General features: G+C 40.1%; 1 long non-coding RNA gene across 1 annotated transcript; it reads right to left on the bottom strand.

Annotated features, from left to right (window-relative positions):
- Window positions 1-926: 926 nt before the first annotated feature.
- LOC100481558 lies at window positions 927-19,954 on the bottom strand. The gene is made up of 3 exons (XR_002143183.2): window positions 19,797-19,954; window positions 18,011-18,088; window positions 927-8,795 (listed from the first exon to the last, which is right to left on the bottom strand). It is a non-coding gene; the product is annotated as an uncharacterized LOC100481558 (long non-coding RNA).
- Window positions 19,955-24,562: the final 4,608 nt, after the last annotated feature.

The raw sequence follows: 24,562 nt of genomic DNA on the forward strand, positions 1-24,562 counted from the left end.
GAGCCTGATGTGGGGCTCATCCCATAACACCGGGATCACGCCCTGAGCCCAAGGCAGATGCTTAACCGCTGTGCCACCCAGGCGCCCCCAGGCAGAGGAAGACTTAACCGACTGAGCCACCCAGGTGTCCCTCTCTTCTTCTAGTGTTAAGCCTCTTAAGTTAAGCTAATACATATTCAATGTAAAAGCATTTGAAATGCTTTATATTTCATATAGGAACTATTCCCTGCTATAGTTTAAACACTATTGTACTTAGCTCACTATTTCCTTATCAGAAACTAAACATTTGGGATGCCTGGATGGCTCAGTTAAGTGTCTGCCTTTGGCTCAGGTCATGATCTCAGTGTCCTGGGATTGAACCCCATGTCAGGCTCCCTGCTCAACCAGGAGTTTCTCCCTCAGCTTCTCCACCTGCTTGTGTTAATAAAATCTTAAAAAATAAAAACAAAAAACCAACTAAACATTTGCTCTTTCCTAGCATAAGGTTGGCCCTGAAGGTGGGAATGACGTTAAGTTTAAATGGAATGCCTCTGTTCACATGGCTGCCACTTACCTTGGACTACAGCAGAGACTGCTGCAACATGGTATCAACGCCCAGATCTTTGGTTTTTTCTGACATCTACAGCCTACCTTGGTCTAGGTCTCTGGCTTGGCTCCTCCCATCTCAGTAATCTACAGCATTATTAGAAATTACCCATTTTGGGGTGTCTGGGTGGCTCAGTTAAGCGTCTGCCTTTGGCTCAGGTCATGATCCCAGGGTCCTGGGATCGAGTCCCGCATCGGGATCCTTGCTCAGCGGGGAGCCTGCTTCTCTCTCTGCCTGCTGCTGCCCCTGCTTATGCTCTCTCCCCCTCTGACAATAAAATCTTTAAAAAAAAAAGTTTAAAAAAAATTACCCATTCCAAGTAATGAGTAACACAGTGAAGTTTCCGTGCATTCTCAGCCCATGCTGCTTTATTGCCAAAATATGCACACACACACGCGCGCGCACAGGGGTGCAGAGTTTCCAACTCGTATAGCAGTTCCCTTTTACATCAAAGAATAAAATTTCTGAAATTCCAAGGATGCATAGATTAAAAAGCTGCCTTTTGTAATACTTTATAAACATTCAACGAAATTCTTTTTTACATTATATACCAATGATGCAATGAAGAAAATACAGAACAGCTAGTAAAAACATAGAGCAACAACTGTACTTATAGGACAGTAAATAAAAATACGTGAATGATACTCTAATATGACTCTGTAAGTGATGGGTGGTTTTAAGGTAAGTGCCAAGACTACTACTGTTATTTAAGGACTGACGATAATGTATTGCCAGAATACAGTTTTTATCCCTGGGAGGAAAATTGATGGCATGGCTTACTATCACCAAGGGAGACAAAACTTTTGAAAATTGTAGCCTTACGATATCTATTTTGATTTTAAAGGTTTAGGAGTAAAAGTTCCTAGAGAAATCTGTGAGGTTCGGCTTTTTAACTACATGCTTTTGTGGAATAATGGGACAGAGTTGAGAGAAACTCCTTCCTTATATCTTTACTGGTTTCATTGGTTGGCAGAGGCAGTCAATAAGTGACAAGGAGAAAATTTGCAAATGGGAAATGATATCTCACTTCCTGTACTTAAGTGGAGACTAAACACTGCAATGACTCTTAAGTCTAATTCAGTTCTGAACTACTGGAAAGCTACCACTTACACTTAAAACCTTCCCCAAGGCATTTGGAGTGAAATCCCACAGCAAAGAAAACAGGTTAAGGTGACTTAAGAAAAATTACTTTTCAATCATAGAACACGAAACCTGGGAGGGGCCTAGTGAGAATCATCTAGTCTAACTCTGAATTCTCTTCTGTTTATACCACTCACCTATGAATTCCATTTGTATATCATTTGTCATGATCATTTGCACTTAACAGGGTTATTTCAAAGTCAGGACATCTCAAAAATTTTAAGCTACCACAATAAACTGATCTATTTTCTTCAACAAGTACAGAAATAAATGGCAAGGTTTTTCTTTTTTCCAAAAGTGGGAAAACCTGCTCCTGTTTACCTGGCATCAAAAGCTTTAGGCAATAAATTATGCAGTCTGAGCAATATCATGGATAAAGCCCTGGCTATAAGAATTTAAAAACAAAACATTTATATAATACAATAACAAAAGAGAACCCAAACCACAGATTTGTATTTTTAGCACTGTTTCCACAAAATGCAGCGGTCTCCTTTGCTGCAGGGAACCATTATGGCTGATCAGTACCAGTACCATCCAGAAGAGTTGGCTGGTTATCTAAAAATCCTGGAACATCTGAACTATATGCATATTGCTTCCATTCCTTTCAAGATACTAGTTTTAAGAGATCCAAACTTAAGCCACGTAATTTTTATCAGATAAACCCCATACTTAGTTATTTTATATACTCTACACCGGTAATTTCCTACTTTCCTAGCCTTTCTGAAACTCTGCATCTTTCTGATTATTATAGCCATAGCAGCTTATTTATTCAACATGCTTAGTTTGTGCCTTTGTTTTGTTTTTAAACATGCTTGGGGACTAATGGAACCAGGCAAAGGTTAGAGGGTGAGCACTGTCATGCTCTCTATTCCTGATAGTGTGAATGTCTTGTGGTTGCCCCTGTTTATCTTCTAGCTCCCATTTTCAATGGAAGTTAAGATAATCTTTAATTAGAAAATGAAAACTAATAATCCAAACAGTAAATTCAGGCTATTGGTTCAAGTCTCTATTGCTTCATTAATAAATGCATATGTATATATATCTACTAGTCACCACGTAACACTGGACATGTTCAATCACGCATTAGAATATCAGTCCTCTAAAATCAGAGCTCTGGGCCTGCCACTATTGCTTGCACTTTCATGCAGACCCAGTTTTAATAAACATGCAGAAAAGACCCCCTGATTCAGAGGAATTAGGGGAAACAACAAAGATACATGCAAAGTTTCAACTGAAAATGTGGGTTAATAAAGTGATTGCTTAGAAATGCAGGCAGGGCAGGTGCTCCACATCACAACGCTGCTTCAGAATAGAGGTACAAAGTCACACACAAAAAGGCTAAAATCAGGACCACTACTTAGTTACAAAAGGCTTAATTGCGAATCCTGGCCCTTTTGGATAGAGAATGATGTAAAAACTCTGGGAAAAGAAAGAGAATTCAAAGATGTACAGTCTTTTGGAGCATTAAGTTTTCTTGGCCATTTACTGACAGCTATAGCACAGAAGAGCATAGGTGGTAGAGAGATGGTGAAGACGCTCTTAGGCAGAATAGTGTCTGATTCACATTAATGAATTTTATCTGCACAGCCCCCTGGGGAAAAGGAGTTTATGAACAGCAGAGCTGATATAATGTAAACTCAAAATCAATGCCCTGAAATTTAGCACAGACTTCTTTTTGAAAACTATTGGCCAAGGGATTCTTCCAAATAGGGTATGGTTAACAGCCAAGCAATGTTCTGAATAAACTAGAAGCAATTTGCTTGCACCAGCAGCACCATGAGAATGTAAACTCCTGGAGGCCAAGGGTCTCTTCGTATTTTGCATATCACAGGTACACAAAAAGTAAACATGAGACCACAACAACATTGAAAAGTAATAACCGCATACTTAGAGACTACAAAAACTTGTAGCACATTTTAGCATTTAAAACTATTAACGTGGCTGTTAAGGGTAGTCTTTAATTGTTTTAAGTAACTAAACTGTTGACGTCACTATAATACACAGCGGTGTCCTCATGATCATGCAGATGACTGAATATTGCTTGGTTATTCCAATGTCTCTAACACCAACTGATGGCGTAGGACATTTAAAGAGGAGCTATGACCAATTTAATGTAAGAGCCTTCTTCCTATCCTCTGGAGTTGCCATATAAGAATTAAATATTCAAGAGGCACTATTTTCTTAAATCCACTCCACTTTTAGTTTTTTCCTTGGGAAAACGGGAACACAGACCCAATCTTTTCAGGGACCTTCAAGGTGCTAAATGGCCAAAACGAACACAAGGTAAAAGGGAGTTAAGAAGTCACCTTCCAGGGGCGCCTGGGTGGCACAGCGGTTAAGCGTCTGCCTTCGGCTCAGGGCGTGATCCTGGCGTTATGGGATCGAGCCCCACATCAGGCTCCTCCGCTATGAGCCTGCTTCTTCCTCTCCCACTCCCCCTGCTTGTGTTCCCTCTCTCGCTGACTGTCTCTATCTCTGTCAAATAAATAATTAAAATCTTTAAAAAAAAAAAAAAAAGTTGTCACCTTCCATCCCACTATTATAACCTGATGTGAGATGTGAGATTCCTTAGATCAAGAAACTAGCTTGCTGGGCTCTTATTTAAAATAGTCACAGACCAAAGTCCCCAGCACATGTATATCAGACAAGGTTTATAAAACCAACATACTGTCTCTGGCTATTCCCTTCAATCCTTTGCTTTACATCTTTAAATTCTAACACCCCTAAGCTAACCACAGGCATAAGGAAAAGCCAGCTATCCAAGTTCTTGGTTTGTTTTTAACCCAAACACACATACACAACAAACTTTTCCATTTTTAAAATGCACCCAGAGAACTAAAGGAGAAAAGAAAAGGTGACAGAGCACAAAGTATGCTAGTCCATAAATGCCTGTTGCTGAAAAAAATATCGTAAGCACAATCCCCACACGATGGCCTCAGTGGGGCTACATCAGTAGGAGTACATTTGCTTCCAGGTTAACCACTAGAAAAATTTCATTCAATGGCTCTAACCCTCTGCTTTAGGAACAAACAGGGTCTCTAACTTACTCAAAAGTTGCTATTTCTCACACAATGATATATTCATATACATTCAGTTTTTAAAGTACCTTTTATATGTTCTTTGCCGAAAACATCTTCCTTTTGTGCAACTCCGTTGATCACAGAGCTTCACCAACTCAAGTAGTAATATTTACTCTATTGTATAACTTTGCTAATACAATTTACTATACATGCAAAACTGTTATTGCTACTAAAATTCTACCTCTTGAAAATTATTATTCGTTTTATGGCTTTTATTTATTTTTTTGCAAAAGGAAAGATCCTTTCCTATATACTGTGCTATTTTGCATTCATTACCTTTTCAGAGGTATTTTTAAAAATATTTAAATGCTTTTTGGAAATGGATTCTCCCAGGCACTAAACTACTAGAGCCAAGAGTACAAATACTTGAAGTACACTATGAGAATCTAAACCTGGGTCCCTGGATATCTGCCGCTGCAGAGACTATTTGTTTAAGCTGGCTTGTGTCCTGAGACACACCACACTAGTTTTGCATTTCCTATCACGGGAACTGTAGAATCTGCGTCAATAAATCCTGAACTCTCCTAATACTGAGATTTAAAAATCACCTCAGAAAGCCGCCCTTTCCAAGTTCTCAAGGCAGCTTTTAGAGGTAGGAATTTCTTTTCCACGGAAAGCTATCTTACGCTTTCAGAACAAACAACTTTTATTTTTACAAGCAGAAAAAGTAAAAGTTGTCTGAGGTGGCTCACTCTAACCAAGCAAAATAGATAGTTATTACATGGCAACCTGCTTAGGCTCCGTCTAGCTACATTCCAATTCTTGTGAAAAGGCCTGGGATCCCATCAACACACAATTCAGATGGTGAAATAGGAAAAGCCCGTGACAAATTAACGTAGGACACTGAACCTCTGACCAGTGTCCTTTGGTAACAATCAGCATGCCGCAGACAGGAAATGGTAATGGTCTGCAGATTAGAAAAGCACTCGACTAACACAGCATCTCAGTAAGACATGCAAAATAAAAAATAATTTCTTGATGCAAAAGTGGATTAAATAATAAACCTACAAGACACGCCGTGTGAAAACAGCGTAAAAACAATCTCATCTCAAACTAAGAGAACAAAGTAGAATCATGAAATGGGGCCTCATTTTGATTTGAGGTTTCATAAGACACGAAGGCAGCTGGTTTCCAGCTACCTCAGAGAAAGCTTAAGTATTCTCAAACACAGTATTTTACACTGTGGTCCCACAGTCCTATTCATAAAGTCTTTTTGGCCTTAATCTCCTTTCCCCAGGGAGAATATCATGATTCCGATATTTATGAAAAAAGAAAAGTTCTCGATTTTCCACTCATTTTACACTATTGGTTATCATCCTGAAGTTTAAATTATTACTAGGCTCATGCACTAACCCCTAACATGACACTACAATATGCTACCAAGCACTAATGCTTACAAAACTATACACATCTCAAAATGGAAGACATTGGTGATTTTGTTGTTCTTAAACAACTTGTAACATTTGTCCACAAGTATTAAAATATACATATATATATATTTCTATTGCACATATCCCGTTTTTAACTTTTCAAAAGAAAAATTGCCAGCTGACATAGATAAGCAAAGGGAAGAAGGAGGCACAGCTACTGATTGAGGTGTAGACCTGCCTAAAATTAGCTTTTCCCATCAAGAAGGGGACAAAACAGGGGGAAAATGTAGGTGTATTAGGTAAACACTGGGCTAGTACAACTGGCACAGACCCATTTTGTTAGATGCTATCTGATGACAACCATTCAAGATGCAAAGAATAATTTGAACGACAGCATTCAACAGTGGTCCTTTTAGCTGTGAAATAAAAAATACAAAGCAACTGGAGAAGAGGAGTCTGATACATACTCAAACAAATGGGCCAGAGATGGTTTCACTGGTGCTGACAGTATTAAGTCCCTATCTCCTGCCAATGGTCCTACCCAACACACTGCAAAAAGAACATGGGGAAGATGGGTAACAGACAACTAAAGATATAAATTCTCAACACACCAATGGGGACTCATGTACCTAGGTTCCTTTTTGTCTTTAACAATTCCAAAACAGTAAAAGAAAGTATCAGGAAGTTGGCTGAGAAGTTACTTAGAGAAACATTTAAGTTACCTTTACCCAAAGTTACTTCTATGCTTTACCACTCAGTATGTGCCTTCAAAGGAAATTATATTTTATCTGTATTATGTAATTATTTTACTAAAAAGCTTTCTTATGCCAATTCAAATAGGTTGACCAATTTAACTAATCATTAAGAGTGCTCAACAATTCCCGTTTTTGGCCATTTCTATTACTGCTAAATTTTGGTAAATCTACACTACGGTTTTAGCATCACAGCGTGTGTGACCATAGGCAAATTCCCTAAATCACAGATATGATCTAAGACAATTTGTTCTTAAGTGCATCTAAGAAGTTTCAAATTCTTTCTCACAAAGACTCATAGTTTCCTTCTTCTTATATAAAGACCTGACAATTCATACAGTGGTCCTCTGTTGATCTGGAAGCAAGAATAGCTTCACACCATAGTCTGTTCATCACATGGTGTAAGTTTTAAGGAGAAGGAAGATCCGTATTTTTACTGAACTACTTTTCTTGTCTGAGGTTTTATCCAGACCCCGAATTTCTTCTAAATCAACCAGAAATTTGGGAACACTGCTGTTGAAGTCCTTTCTCTGATGAAAAAGTTCAGTTCCAACTGGGGAAAGTTACCTGAGTCCCAGACTTTACAGCCTAACATTACACCTCACCTAAAAAAATAAACCAAACATCTGAGTACCCATCTTGGGTCAAAGGAACAAAGTTATTTATGTTTTTAGAAAACTGGAGCTACAGAATGTAAAATGCCATAAAGTCAGATGGAGCTGCATAAGGCATTTTTGCTTCTTTTTATCAGGAGAAAGGAATTCTCTTGAAACTTTTCTTTTTTCCCCCCGTTCCTCCATGCCCAAAGTTGAATGCAGGTCAGACTAGAGGATCCACCATATTTTCTAAACAGAAAAACCACTTAAGCCACACTTGTTCCTGCCTTAAGCAGCATGGAAAATCAAGTCTCAAGTGCTATGTAAGAGTCCACAAAAAAGAATGAAGTAATTTGCAATATAGGAGCTTCTCATCTGAGGGAGGTGAACAGGGTTCCATCACTGGACTTGAAGCTGTTTTGTTTCCTTTTCCAAACTTTCAGTAAACCCAAGCATGCATTCATAGGGTAAGCAAATGTACAATGTGGTCCTTCCTTAGAAAAATGAAAAATTTAAAAATATGAAATGTCCAAAGACTTCTGAGAAGGAAGCCAACAACAGCTTCGTTCTCTAGGAGAAAAATCCCTCTTCTCATCCAAAACATAGATTTACACACGTAAACATGTGTATTTTACAGGGACTCTGTTAACCTTGCATTATCTTGTCTTTATGCTTCTTTATAACATCAAATGTTTTATTGCAAAATTGGACCTTTGTTCTTTTCCAGCAAATGTACTTCAAAGGATGAGTTAGAATTTAGATATTTAATATCTGTAGTTTTTAAGCATCTTTTTCATTTCGTATAAGAACACATATTTGGAATTTACTCCTTGCAGATTCAATTGTGCTTATGACAGTGGCTGAAACTGGAAGACATTAAAAAAAAAAAAAAAACAACCTGATGTCATCCATACTTGCTATTTATTTAGTCTTCTTGTTTGGAAGAAAAGGTAAAGAATTCATAAACACCGACATCTAAGCACCTGTTTCAAATTAAACATCAGCCTCAGCTTCCAAAATAATTTCTTTATAATGAAGCAAAAAGCAGAACATGCATGTCAGTTGCTTCTTTCTTCCTGGAGAACTTGGCAAGCCAACTGCATCCTAAGAGCTTCTCAATGTTGAATCAGAGAAGTGGAACACAAAGAAAAGCAGCCTTTTCCAATCCAAATCATGGAGGTAAAACGTGTAGAGAAGAGATCCCACATTTCAAGAATAGGGAAAGTGGCTGGAGAGCAGGACCACCCACTCCAGGAGACAACACAGAATACCTGGAAATACAAAATAAATTAAAAATTGGGAGGTTAAGGCAGGTACTTCTGCATGAGCTCACTTTTAAGAATGATATTTAAAAACAAATAGAGGGGCGCCTGGGTGGCTCAGTCAGTTAAGCATCTGCCTTTGGCTCAGGTCATGATCTCAGGGTCCTAAGATCGAGTCCTGCGTCTGGCTCCCTGCTCAGTGGAAAGCCTGCTTCTCCCTCTCCCTCTGCCTCTCCTTCCAATGCTTCTCTCTCTCTCTCAAATAGATATAATCTTTAAGGGGCACCTGGCTCAGTCGTTAAGCATCTGCCTTCAGCTCAGGGAGTGATCCCGGCGTTGTGGGATCGAGCCCCACATCAGGCTCCTCCCCTGGTAGCCTGCTTCTTCCTCTCCCACTCCCCTGCTTGTGTTCCCTCTCTCGCTGGCTGTCTTTCTCTCTGTCAAATAAATAAATAAAATCTTTAAAAAAATAAAAAATAAAAACACACAGAAAGAAAATATATTTTAGATTACACACTGTCTGAAAGAAAATGTCCAACCATAACACCAAATTCAGTATTTTCATCAGAAAAGCAGCAATAATCAGAAAAAATACATAAATACAATACAAAAAAGTTAGATTTATGTAAAAACTTGTCTCTCATAGAATAAGAGATACACATGTCCAAGGGTTCCTGGGTGGCTCAGTCGGATAGGGCATCCGACTCTTGATTTCAGCTCTGGTCATGATCTCAGGGTCGTGAGACAGAACGTGTAGGGCTCAGAGTATACTTGAGATTCTCTCTCTCTCTCTCCCTCTCCCTCTGCCCCTCACCGGTTTGCACATGTGCTCTCTCTCTCAAATATATAATTTTTTTTTAATTACAAAGCTGTAGTAATCAAAAGAGTATGGTACCGGCACAAGAATAGACACATAGATCAATAGAATAGAAAATCCAGAAATAAACCCACATTTATATAGCCAATTAATCTTCAACAAAGCAGGAAAAAATATTCAATGGGAAAAAGACGATCTCTTCAATAAGTGGTGTTGGAAAAACTGGAAAGCTACATGCAAAAGAATGGAACTGGACCACTTTCTTACACTATAAACAAAAATAAACTCAAAATGGATTAAAGACCTAAGTGTGAGAACTGAAACCATTAAAATCCTAGAAGAGAACACAAGCAGTAATGTCTCTGACATCAATCATTGCAGTATTTTTTTAGATAGGTCTACAGCAAGGGAAATAAAAGAAAAATAAATTATTAGGACTATATCCAAATAAAAGGCTTCTGTACAGCAAAGGAAACATTCATCAACAAAACTAAAAGGCAACCTACTGAGTGGGAGAATATATTTACAAATGACATACCCAATAAAGGGTTAGTATCCAAAATACAAAGAACTGATAAAACTCAACACCAAAAACCCCCAAAATCCAATTAAAAAATGGGCAGAAGACATGAACAGACATTTCTCCAAAGACCACATCCAGATGGCCAACAGACACATGAAAAGATGCTCAACATCTCCCATTATCAGGGAAATGCAAATCGAAACTACAATGAGGTATCACCTCACACCAGTCAGAATGGCCAAAATAAAAAACGTAAGAAACAAGTGTTGGCGAGGATGTGGAGAAAAAGGAGCCCTCTTGCACTGTTGGTAGGACTGCAAACTGGTGCAGCCACTGTGCAAAAACAGTATGGAGGTTCCTCAAAAGTTAAAAATGAAACTACCCTACAATCCAGTAATTGCACTACTGGGTATCTACCCCAAAAATGCAAAAACACTAATTCAAAGGGACACATATACCCCTATGTTTACAACAACATTATATACAATAGCCAAATTAGGAAGCAGCCTAGGTGTCCATTGATAGATGAATAGATAAAGAAGATATGGTATATATACATATACAATAAAATATTATTCAGCCATAAGCTGAATGAAAGTCAAAAGGCCAAAAAGCTGAAAAAGCCAAAAAGAATGAAATCTTGCCATTTGCAACAACATGGATGGAGCTAAAGAGTATAATGCTAAGTGAAACAGGGGCGCCTGGGTGGCTCAGTCGTTAAGCGTCTGCCTTCCGCTCAGGGCGTGATCTCGGCGTTATGGGATCGAGCCCCACATCAGGCTCCTCTGCTGGAAGCCTGCTTCTTCCTCTCCCACTCCCCCTGCTTGTGTTCCCTCTCTCATTGGCTGTCTCTCTGTGTCAAATAAATAAATAAAAATCTTAAAAAAAAAAAAAAAGAGTATAATGCTAAGTGAAATAAATCAGAGAAAGACAAAATACCTATGATTTCACTCATTTGTGGAATTTAAGAAACAAAACAAATGAGCAAAGAACAGAGAGAGAGTGAGAGAAACCAAGAAACAGACTCTTAACTATAGAGAACAAACTGATGCTTACCAGAGGGGAGGTGGGTGGCAGGATGGGTGAAATACGTGATGGGGATGAAGGAGAACATTTGTCGTGATGAGCACTGGGTGATGTATGGAACTGCTAAATCACTGTACTGTACTGTACATCTGAAACTAACGTAACACTGTATGTTAACTATACTGGAATTAAAATAAAGACAAATGTAAATTAATTCAGAATCAAATCAGGAGGAAGAGAATTACAGAATTTGCATTTTGTTGCAAAAGCAGCAGAAGTAAGAGTAAAAAAATAGAGAAGATCCACAGAAGGGCCTTTAGAACACCATGGGCAACAGAGCTGTTTTGTTATGTAAGCTTACTCAGGCCAATTCAAAGCTTGCACCAGCCATTAGACTGTTCTGCAGTTCAATTATTACTATTTTTTTATGATTTTATTTATTTATTTGAGAGAGAGAGCAAGAGAGTACAAGCAGCAGGAGCAGCAGAGAAAGGGGGAGAAGCAGGCTCCCCGCTGAGCAAGGAGCCGGATGCAGAACTTGATCCCAGGACCCTGGGATCGTGACCTGAGGTGAAGGCAGATGCTTAACCAACTGAGCCACCCAGGCATCCCCTGCAGTTCAATTCTAATGGCAAGATAACTAGCAGTAATGTTGAGGGGGAAAGAAGATACAAGCTAGTTCCTTCCAGGAGGAAATATGCTAAAACAATTCTATGTAAACCAAATAGGCACCAAGACGAGCACCTGTTCCTAACAGGGAACCTACTAATAAAAATGTATACATTCATCATATATAAACCTCACCTCCCACCACCCCAAATCTATATCTTTATATGAGGCAAAAATGCTAGAATGTCATAAGCTTATTTTCTCTTCAAAACACCCAATTTCAGGCCTGGGTGACTCAGTTGGGTAAGTCTCTGCCTTTGGCTCAGCTCATGATCCCAGGGTCCTGGGATCAAGTCCCGCATCAGGCTCCCTACTTGGTGGGGAGACTGCTTCTCCCTCTTCCTCTCCCCCACTCATCCTCTCTCACTCTCTCTCAAATAAAACCTTCAAAAAGCAAACAAACAAACAAAAAACCCAAAATACCCAATTTCACATTCACTCAGTCACCATTCAATTTTATTCACTCTAAACACAAATTTGGATCACAAATTGTAGACCTATTGAAAAGTGAATGAATAGTAGCTGCTTAGTAGGAAAGCCATAGTTCCTGACCATGACTTACAATTCCCCTTAAGATCTTCCACCAGATCTCTTCTGACCCCAACTCTATTTCTATCTCCTCCTCCATCATGTGCTCCAAGCACACTGGACTCCTTGCTCTTCCTGGAATGTCAGGCATACTCCAACCTTATAGCTTTTGTACTGGTTGTTCCCTTTGTGAGAGGACCCTTCCCAAGTATCCACATAGCTAGGCTCCTCACCTCAAGTCTTTACTTAAATGTCATTTTCTCAGTGAGGCCTGCTTTGAGCCCATTTAAGATTATACTGTCCCTGCATCCCACCTACAGACACACTTCTACCATTCCCCTTTACCCGATCTACTTTTCCTTTTATCCATAGCATGTAACAGTATCTAATAAGGTATTTATTATGTTTCTCATTTACTGTCTTGTCTAAAATGTAAGCTCCTGGGGCACCTGGCTGGCTCAGTTGGTGGAGCACGTGACTCTTGATCTGAAGGCTGAGTTTGAGCACCACATTGAGTGTAGAGATTACTTAAAAATAAAATCCTTAATAAATAACATAACGTAACGTAACGTAACGTAACGTAACATAACATGTAAGCTCCATCAGGAAAGAAACTGTTTTGTTCAAAAATGAATCCCAAGCACCGAGACTAGCATGTGACCCAGGTAACCACTTGATAAAAATTTGTTGAATAAATGAATGAAGAGCAGGGCTGTTAAATACATTTAGCCAACATGAGTTCAACTGTAAATAAACAGGTTCTACAGTTAAGTGAGGAAACCAAAACTATACACACTGACCTACAAAATTTCAAATATATCCCCATAAAGCTGATGACTTACTAGGCACTTCTAGGTCTCTGAGGTCAATAATTTAGTGCTATTGATTATATAAATAAAATAACTTTGTATTAGAAAATCTGACTAACTGGGAGGACAGAAAGGGAAATCAGAATTTTTAATGTAGTACTTGGGCTAGCCATACCCGCCTCAAATAACTCTGGGTGTAGTCAGCTTCCAAGATGGGCCCCAGTTACTGCTGCCTCCTGGTATTCACACCCTCCTACAGTCTCCTCTAACAATGAATCAGGGTATGGTAATGACTTTGGCTGGTCTTTGTCCTGGGAGGGAAACTCTAAATCCTTGGAATTTACAGTAAATGAGCCAGTAGAAATTAAACAACAGAGTCCTAAATAATTAAGGGGTCAAACAGAAAATGACAAGGGAAATTAGAAAATACCTTGAGATAAACGAAAACAACAACACAACAAACCAAAACTTACAGGATGCAGTAAAGCAGTGCTAAGAGGGAAATTTAGAGCTATAAATGCTTACATTAAAAAAGAAGAAAGATCTCAAATCAGCAACCTAACTTTACACCTTAAGGAACTAGAGAAAGAATAAACTAAACCCAAAGCTAGCAAGAATGAAGGAAAAAATAAGTATCAGAGCAGAAATAAATAAAAGAATAGAAAAACAGAAAAAACCAATGAAACCAAAATTCAGTTCTGACAGGGTTGTGAGAACCCTTGAATTTGCAGCCAGTTGATCAGAAGTGCAGGTGGCCTGGGAATCCTCCTAAGTGCGGCTGTCTTCTAAAGTGAGGGCGGTCTTGCGGCGCCTGGCTGGCTCAGTCCACGGGGCATGTGACTCTTCATCTCAGGGTCATAAGTTCAAGCATTTCGTTGGGCATGGAGCCTACATAATTAACAACAACAACAACAAAAAAACACCAAAAAAAAAAAAAAAACCCACCACCACCACCACAAAACCCACAAAGACTAAAGTGAGGGCAGTCTTGTTGGGAATGGGGCCTCTGACTTGTGGGGTCTGCATTAACTCTGGATGGTTAGTGTCAGAGCTGTCTTACAGTACACTAGCTGGTGTCAAGAGAGTGACCAACAATGAGCAAGAAGTAATGATGAGTGACTCTGAGACAAGGTCATAGATGTGGCTATGACTTCTGCACTGTTCTCTTGAACTGCTTATTCTGGGAGAAGCCAGATGCTGTATCATGAGGACATTCAAGCAGCCTTGGAAGAGGCTGACACTGGAAGGAACAGAGGCTTTCCACCACCAGCATGAATTTACCAGCCACGTGAAGGAGCCACCATGGAATTAGGTAACTGCCACCCCAGCCAATATCCTGACTGCAACCTTAGAAGAGAACCTAAGCCAGAAAGCCCCAGTGTTAAACAGCTCTGTTAACTTGTGACCCACATAAACTGTAAGAGATAATACCTGTTTACCGTTGTTTTAATCCACTAAAATTTTGGGTAATCTGTTATACATCATTAAATAACTAATACACTTTGCTCCTCTAAGGACAGAAAGAATGATATATCATGGGAGTTAATTACTCTTCTTAAAAAATAAAAATTCTCCTTTCTTACTTTGCTATGTAAATTCAAACACATTTTACAAAACACAATGGATATCCTTATCATTCCAGTTAAGTTTTTAAGTGTCTCATTAAAATAGTGCTGGGCCTATTTGGACAGTTTCTGCCCCCAGATACGAATAGGCTCTACTAATGTAAAATCACTGCCTGAGCAAAACTTTAACTGCTCCGTCATTCAACATCTATTGAGTGCTTCCTTTCTTTGAAAATTTTAATTATTTACTTGAATAGGTAACAAAAGCACATAACGGGAAAAGGTACAATAGGATATACAACGTTTCTTCCATATCCTTTTATTTTTATTTAAATTAAATTAGCCAACATATAGTACATCATTAACAGATGTACAGATGTATTATCATGACAGTTCAGATGCAGAGTTCAATAATTCATCAGTTGCATATAATACCCAGTGCTCATCACATCACCTGCCCTCCTTAATGCCCATCACCCAATTCCATATCCTTTTAGATATTCTATAGTTACATAACATCTGTGTAAGTAGATTTAATTTCTCCCTACAAATAAAAGTATACTATACACCATGTTCTGCACCTTGCTTTTCCTTTCAATGTGTATTAGTGATCATTCCGTATCAGAATTAAAGCTACCTTAAAAAAAAAAAAAAAGATTTATTTGAGAGAGAGCAAGTGAGAAAGTAGGGGGAGGGGAACATGGAGAGGGAGAAGCAGACTCCCCACTGAGCAGGAAGCCCAACTCAGGGCTCAATCCCAGGACCCTGGGGATCATGACCGGAGCCAAAGACAGACGCTTAACCGACTGAGCCACCCAGGCAACCCAAAGCTACCCTTTAAGTACAGAAGCACCTACATTTATTTACATCAGTTCCCTGCAGGTAGATATTTAGATTGTTACCAATATTGTGCTATGCCAATGTCAAGTTTCTATTACTATCTACCTGGATTTATTTATTTTTAAAAAGACTTATTTATTTGAGAGAGAGAGAGAGAGAGAGTGACTGTGCAGACAAGGCACGCACAAGCAGTGGGAGAGACGGAGAGAGAGAATCCCAATCAGCACAGTGCCCAACATGGGGCTGAATCTCAGGACCCTAAAACCAAGAGTTGGAAACTTAACCAACTGAGCCACCCAGGTGCCCTCCATCTACCTGGATTTAATTAAGGTTCTAAATTCAAGCAACAAAGCCTCTGTTCTACAAGCATATGATAAAGACTCTATCACCTAAATTTGTCCCAGCAGTTTTTATTCCTTTATTCCTTTCCTTTTGTATATGGCAATACAGATCTTCCTTATGATCTGATAAACCCATCCTAAGTTGAAAATATCCTGTCAAAAATGCATTTAATACACCTAACCTACTAAACCTCATAGCTTAGCCTAGCCTACCTTAAATGTGTTTAGAACACTTACATTAGCCTACAGTTGAGCAAAATCATCTAACCCAAAGCCTATTTTATAATAAATTATTGAATATCTCATATAATTTATTGAATACTGTCCCGAAAGTGAAAAACAGTTGTTATATTGACTGTTTACCCTCATGGCTCATGTGGCTGACTTAACAGCTGTGGCTTGCTCCCAGTGTCCCGCATCATAAAAGCATCACACCACATATTGCTACCCAGGGAAAAGATCAAAATTTAAAACCCAAAGAATGGTTTCTACTGGGGCGCCTGGGTGGCACAGCGGTTAAGCGTCTGCCTTCGGCTCAGGGCGTGATCCTGGCGTTATGGGATCGAATCGTTAATCAGGCTCTTCTGCTATGAGCCTGCTTCTTCCTCTCCCACTCCCCCTGCTTGTGTTTCCTCTCTCGCTGGCTGTCTCTAGCTCTGTCAAATAAATAAATAAAATCTTTAAAAAAAAAAAAAAAAAGAATGGTTTCTACTGAATGTGTACCACTTTCACACCATTGAAAAGGCAAAAAATCGTTAAGGTGAACCATCAAGTCAGGGACAGTCTGTATAGTTGGAACTTTTTATTTACCTTTTTTTAAAATTTGTTTTTATTGTGGTAAAATACACATAATATAAAATTTATCACCTTTACCCTTTTTAAGTGTTCAGTTCAGTGGTACTGAGTACATTCATATTGTGTAAGCATCACAACCTTTCATCTCCTGAACTTTTTTCATTTGCAAAACTGAAACTCTGCCCCCATTAAATAATAACTCCCAATTTCCCCTTCCGGAGGCCCCTGGCAACCACCATCCTACTTTCTGTTTCTATGATTATGACTATTCTTAAGTATCTTTATAAGTGGTATACAATATTTTAATCCTTAAAGCAGTTGTACAGTGAATGATTTCCATGTAATACGATCAATGTATATGACTACGTAGATGTTATGAGTTGAACTGTGTCCTCCCCAAATTCATAAATTGAAGTCCTAATCCCTAGTACCTCAAAATGTGACCTTATTTGAAAACAGAGTCAAAGAGTCACTGCAGGCGCGCCTGGGTGGCTCAGTTGTTAAGCGTCTGCCTTCGGCTCAGGGCGTGATCCCAGAGTTCTGGGGTCAAGCCCCGCATCGGGCTCCCTGCTCTGCTGGGAGCCTGCTTCTTCCTCTCCCACTCCCCCTGATTGTGTTCCCTCTCTTGCTGGCTGTCTCTCTCTCTGTTAAATAAACAAAAATCTTAAAAAAAAAAAAAAAAGGAGTCACTACAGATATAATTAGTTAAAATGAGGTCATACTGGAGCAGAGTGGGACCCTAATCTAACATGACTAGTGTCTTAATAAAAGAGAACTTAGGACACAGACACACACACACAGGGAGAATGCCATGTAAAGACTGGAGTCATGCTGCCACAAGCCAAGGAACTACCAAAAGTTAGAAAAAAGACCTGAAACACATCCTTCCCTAGTACCTTCAAGAGGAGTATGGCCCTACTAATACGATTTTGGACGTTTGATCTCCAAAGCTGTGAGACAATTTATTTCTGTTGTTCTTTTTTTTTTAAGATTTTATTTATTTATTTGACAGAGAGAAAGGCAGCGAGAGAGGGAACACAAGCAGGGGAAGTGGGAAAGGGAGAAGCAGGCTCTCAGCGGAGGAGCCCGATGTGGGACTCAATCCCAGAACGCCAGGATCACACCCTGAGCCAAAGGCAGACACTTAACCACTGCGCCACCCAGGCGCCCCCTCAAATAAACAAAATCTTAAAAAAAAATTCTAGTCATTTTTGATGTTCATTTTCTGTTGAAGCTTACTGTTCTACTTCTATCTAGCTATTTTTCAAGCTGCTTAAACAGTATCTGGAAGCACTAGCCAGTATTACTCACTTGCCAAATCCTGAGTTCAGATTTTTGCTTTCTTAAGATGAATACAAAAGCACCTGGAAAGCAAAGAAAATGTTCTTCCTGTGAGAAGGAAAAATAAAAATAACATTACAGTAAGGATACAGCCCTCACTTGTGCTATATGCTTCTTTGTGCAAACTATTCAAATGAACCAAGACCTTTTTAAAAAAATCACTACGGGGCATCTGGGTGGCTCAGTCATTTAAATGTCCCACTCCTGGTTTCTGCTCAGGCATGATCTCCTGCTTCATGGGATCTAGCCCCAGGTAGGGCTCCAACTGGGGGGGGGGGGTTCTCTCTCTCTGTCTGCTTGAAAGATTCTCCCCCTCTGCCCCTCCCCTCACCCACGCTCTCTGGCTTTCTCCCTCTCTAAAATAAATCAATCTTCAAAAAAAATCATTATCAAAAACTATTTAAAAGGAATAGTCAGAAAGAAGTTACTCTCTACCTGCACTGGCACTAATTTTATGAAGATGTCAAAACTCCTGAATCAGTGGTTCTCAGGTTTTTATGGTACACTGTTCCCACTAAGAATCTCACAACGCTATCTTCCCTCTTCTCACAAAAGACCTTTGCTTTAATACAGATGACCACACCCCTCTGTTGTAAGGTAGGAAGGAATGTTCTGTTCCTTTCCTCTGCCCTATGTATCTTCTTTTTCTTCTAGATGAAATCGAAAAAAATACTCCTGACAAAAGCAAGAGAAAGTTCTTCTTTATAAGGAAGATATTTCTTTACCCGGTATTTCCAGCTTTGCTAAATCAAGGACCAGCAAAGAGCACACCAGAAACATTAATTCCTATTATGACATGTCAGTCGAACTGGACCCAACTAACATGCCAGTTCTAAATAGGCTTCACCAATTCAGAAACTTAGTAACAGGAAACTTTCCAAGAATTTAACCGAAAGACCGAATGAGGGGTTACAAAAATCCAAATTATAAAAAGAAACCCCATAAACAAGAACCGAATACAAATGACTTGACAGTATTATACTTGGCAACCCCACCACATTACACAAATTACGTTCTAATAATATTTCGCCAAACTCTTTCTCATGATCTCTAAGATGAAAAATAAAAATTGTACACTGACTGCTTTAATTCTGGAAAACAACAACGGTGAATTCTCCCGGGACCTCGAGTCAGTCGAGATTAATGCGCCATTAAGCAGTTACCAGGTCATACAAGGACAAAGATGCTTACTCGGCTTTTAAAAGTTTGAGGGGTGGGAGTGGGAATGAATGGATAGGTAGCAAGAGAACGTGAATGATACACACAAATTAAAATCTCGGGGGAGAACCTGTTAAACCAAATCTCAAGGTCAAAGGACCAGGGACACAAATTACTCAGGGCCACAAGGGGCCTCGACTGATATCGGAGACTCAGGCAAAACAGTGGACACGAAGCCGTGAGGTGAGGAATATGAATAAATCAATAAAATAAGGGTGTTCTTTGAAAAATAAACCGCTGGACGACGCAGCGGTTGGCATCCACACCCGCGTGGATGCAATCACCCAGGAACAAATCGAAAGCATGAAGGCAGCCAAAAAGGCACTGAGAAGGACAGCGGCGGGTAGAGGACGAAGTGTTGGTGCGACACACCCCGGAAGGTTTGTACTGCCGCCCTGGGCAGCTCGGAAGGAAACCCGCGCCAGGCCGAGGCCCGCGCCCGCTGCGGGCAGGCTCCGTGCGCCCCCGTCCCCCGGCCGGGCTGGGCCGGCGCGCACCACCTCCTCCTAATTCCCCGTCACCCGTCTTCTCGGCTCACCTCGCACCGACCAGCAGAAGCACTGGACACACCGGGGGCCTTTTCGCCCCCGGCCCAACGGCCGGCTCTCACCGGCACGTCTCACTCCGCCATCTTCGCTCCTTCCTAAATCCGCCAACCCTGCGGCAGCCGTTTCCACAAGCCCCGCCTCCGTTTCTGCCGCTGAGTCCTGACTGGATAACGACTTGCGCAAGCGCACTCTCCTCCCGCTGTGGGCTGGTTGGAATGTCCGTCTGTCAATAGTGCCGACCCCACTCTTTTCGATCCTTTTTTTGGTCAGATTGGGTTCCAGGGTTGAGGTAACGGGGGAAAATGTTATTGTACTTCACTTGTTAGGAATGTAAAATTATTTCCGCGTTGAAGCTGTGTCACTTCGTGGAAAGGTAGTCTGGATAGGCCGCATGACAATTTTAAGCCACCATTAGTTCAACTATACTGCTAAAAATTTCATTCTCGGACCGGGAGCTTTTAACCCCGTACAGAACACCACACCTAGGCAGACAATTTAATAGCTCCAGTTTGTATCTGATTCTGACTCGTTTCCATTCGTAAAAGGTCCAAACGTCAGACCGCCGTTTGCAGCTCTGGTCAGTACAGGAGAACAAATTAGCTTCTTTCCTTTGAGGATCCTTCTGCCAAATGTCAGTTAAAACTGACAGTTTTGTTGCTTTCTATGCTCAGTCGTAGGGCTCTTGAGATCCTTTCTAAAGGGATTGCTCCAGGAGAGGCAGGTAGGATAATTAGAAGTTGGTATTAAACGGTGCCCCTGGCGGCTCCCAGGTAAGAGATGTAGGTCCTCAAACACCGCTAAGGCTGTCAAATGGGCGGCTTCTTAGAAGCATGGATTCCGAAGGCTGCACCTCCCTGAGATCCAATTTCCAAAGTCCTTGGATGAAGCTAAGGAGTATTAAGTTTTACAGAAGCTAATGATAAAGGGCAACTAAGAGATAGCCTTCACTTAAAATGGGGGCGCCTGACTGAGCCACCTTGGGCATGGAGCCTCCTTAAAAAAAAAAAAAAAAAAAGTCGTACTTAATGGTGAGCCTTCATACTTTCCCTTCAAGATCAGAAACCAAGCAAGGACAGTTTCCCTTCACCTCTATTCAACAGTGTACTGGAGGGTGTAGCCAGTGCAAAAAGGCAAACAAACAAAAGGCATGCAGATTGGAAGAAAACAAAACTGCCTTTATTTGCAGGTGACGTGATTCTCTGTTGAAAATCCTAAGGAGCAGCACAGAGCAAAAACAAAAGTACTGGAATTTCTATGTGTAGTGACGTTGCAGAATACAAGATAAGCAAATAAAAATAAACTATTTCTCTACACTAATAACAAAAATGAAATTAACAACTGCATTCATAATAGCATCAAAAAGAACAAAATACTTAGGAAAAAAATTAATGAAACAAATCCAAGATTTATACACCAAAAATATAAAACATACTGAGAGAAATGAAGATCTAAAGTAAAGAGACTTTCCATGTTCATGGTTTGTTAGATTCAATAGTTAAGATGGCAATTCTCAAATTGATTAGATTCAATGCAATACCTAACAAAATCCTAGCACATTTTGAGTGTGTGTGTGTGTGTGTGTGTGTGATAGAAACTGACACGCTGATCCTGAAATGTATAAGGAAATACAAAGGACGCAGAATAGCTAAGCCAATCTTGAAAAAGAATATGTTGTCTGAATTACACTACCTGATTCATAACTGACTACAAAGCTACAGTAATTGAGATAATATAGTATTCATGAGGATAGGCATATAGAATCAGTGGAACAGAATTGAGAGTCCAGAAACAAACCCTTACATTTATAATCAATTTATTTTATTTTATTTATTTGACGGAGAGAGAGACAGCCAGCGAGAGAAGGAACACAAGCAGGGGGAGTGGGAGAGGAAGAACCAGGCTTCCAGCGGAGGAACCTGATGTGGGGCTCGATCCCAGAACGCTGGGATCACGCCCTGAGCCGAAGGCAGATGCTTAACGACTGTGCCACCCAGGCGCCCCACATTTATAATCAATTTTTGACCAAGATGCAAAGATAATTCAATGGGGAAAGAATAGTGTCTTCAATCCAGGATATTGGCGGGGTCAATTGATATTTAGCTTAGTTATTAAAATACTTACACACTTCCCATTTCCCATTTTTCCGAACCCAAGTTTCCCTTCCTTGCCTCCTCTTATACTCAGGACCACACCCCGTCCCCCCCCCCGACTTACCCTCTATCCAGCAACTGAAGGATTTACTGCCTAGCATTGGAGAGAATCTATCTCTAGGACTCAGCTCCAGCCATACATTCTGATAGATCAGTGCAACACTAGCTAAAAATAATTTCCCCTTATAGATATTTTTCTTCCTTCGGCACAGGCAACTAGGAAAGAACCAAAAACGAAACCATAAAACAGTGTAAACTAGGGTAATACAGACTGTTTCTCATATATTTCCTCCTCAACAATCATACCCTTCATGTTTAAAAATTCTGCAGATGTAACTGTATGTGCCTAAAAACAAAAACAAATACACAAAAACAAAAAATATAAAAATAAAAAATATTTTTAAAAAGATTTTATTTATTTATTTGACATAGAGAGAGAGCGTGTGTGCACAAGCAGGAGTGACAGGCAGAGGGAGAGGGAGAAGCAGGCCACTGATGAGCGGAAAGCCCCAACGTGGGGCTCCATGCCAGGACCCTGAGATCATGACCTGAGCCGAAGGCAGATGCTTAACCAAACTGAGCCACCCAGGTGCCCCCAAAAAATAAAAAAAAATATTTTTGTAAAATACTGTTATATATACACAGAGAACCTGACAACCCAATAATTATGCTATGAGCCAATAGGAATTCTAGATCATCTACAACCCCTGTTGTAATTTAGGAATTCTGCAAGGTTCCTGACAAAACTAGTCGTAAAAGATTTTGCTTAAGCAACTCTACCAACCAAAGGCTAGAGAATGCACTAGTTTTGGCAATATCCTGTTCCTCGTTTGAATAGTTTAATAATTATTAAGAAATTCTTCCTAAGGAGTGCCTGGCTGGCTCAGTTGATGGGAGTATGAAATTCTTTTTTTTTTTTTTTTAAGATTTTATTTATTGGACAGAAAGAGACACAGCAAGACAGGGAACACAAGCAGGGGAGAGGGAGAGGGAGAGGGAGAAGCAGGCTTTCCACTGAGCAGGGAGCCCGATGCGGGGCTCGATCCCAGAATGCTGGGATCATGACCTGAGCCAAAGGCAGACGCTTAACGACGGAGCCACCCAGGCACCCCAGAGTATGAGATTCTTGATCGTGGGGTTGTGAGTTCAAGCCCCACGTTGAGGGTAGAGATTAAACAATTTTAAAAAATCATTTTAAAAAAAGAAAGAAATTCTGGGGTGCCTGGGTGGTTCAGGTGGTTAAGTGTCTGACGCTTGATTTCACCTCAGGTCATGATCTCAGGGTTGTGAGATTGCACCCCACATTGGGCTCCACACTTGGTGTGGGGCCTGGCTTAAGATTCTCTCCCTCTCCCTCTGCCCATACCCCAACCTCTAAAAAAAATAAATAAATAAAAAATAATTGTTTCTGAAGAGGGTGTCCTGGCTGGCTCATTGGTTGATAATGTAACTCTTGATCTCGGGAGGGTTCAGGTTCAAGCCCCACGTTGGGTGTAGAGATTAAAGTCTTAAAAAAAAAAGTTGTTTCTAAAGTAATAGTGTGTGTGTTTTAGGGAGTAAGACATTTTCTTGTGAATAAAACACCAGAAGTCTGTTTAATGGTGCTTGATATCTATTATAGCAGCCAAGGAACTTACTTGATTAATTCTTATTTCTGCCGCCACATTCAGGTATAGCATATAACAATTCAGCTACCTGGTTCAGTTCTTAAATAGACTTTAAAAGATGGTGTCTCCAAAGTCTTTCTAGTTTTGACAAGAGATCAGAATCTAGTGCTTAGAAGACTGAAGAGTATAGAGAACAAAACTGAGTCTTGGCATCTCAAGACCAAGTCCTTGATCAGCTGCGACCTCAAGATAAGATGTCAGACTAGTTACAGTTACGTACTCCATCTTAAAAGACATGAGGCTCCTCATTGCAGTCTGCTCCATCCCAGAGCTGGGAAAAAAGTGCTTGCAGTACCTCACAAACTTACAGGTAAATCTCCCATCACTCCTTGGTGTAAAGGAAAAGAAAAAGAATCTCTAAGTTGAAGTTTCTACTAAGCTAGATGTTAAACAGATCTGTATTAGGAAATGCCAGCCATCGTTAGTTTGAATCATTTGCTGACTTAAAGCTCAGTCAAAATAATGTGAATTTAGGGAATTTCAGTCCATTAATGACTTCCTTCCAAGCAATTCTGTCTCAGTGTTTGGGAAGCAGGATAAATACTGGTTTGCAGTATAAGAAACCCAGTTTGTAAAGATAGTCCTCTCTGAGGCATCTCTGCAATGAATCTTTGCTCTAAATCCTAATCAACACAATCTATTCTAGTATTTTATTTTTAAAGATTTACTTATTTTAGAGAGAGAGCACAAGAGAGTGGGGAGGGGTAGAGATATTGGGAGAGAGAGAATCTCAACCAGACTCCCCACTGAGTGCAGAGCCTGACACAGGATTTGATCTCACAACCCTGAGATCATGACCTGAGCTGAAATCAAGAGTGGGTTGCTTAATCGACTGAGCCACTCAGGTGCCCCATATTCTAGTAAGTAATTTAAATACAGAACTTGATAACATGATTCTAAAAAGCAATTTGAAAAAATAGATGACAAGTAAAGAATATT

Source organism: Ailuropoda melanoleuca, chromosome 5, assembly GCF_002007445.2.
Source record: "Ailuropoda melanoleuca isolate Jingjing chromosome 5, ASM200744v2, whole genome shotgun sequence".
NCBI classification, from domain to species: Eukaryota; Metazoa; Chordata; class Mammalia; order Carnivora; family Ursidae; genus Ailuropoda; species Ailuropoda melanoleuca.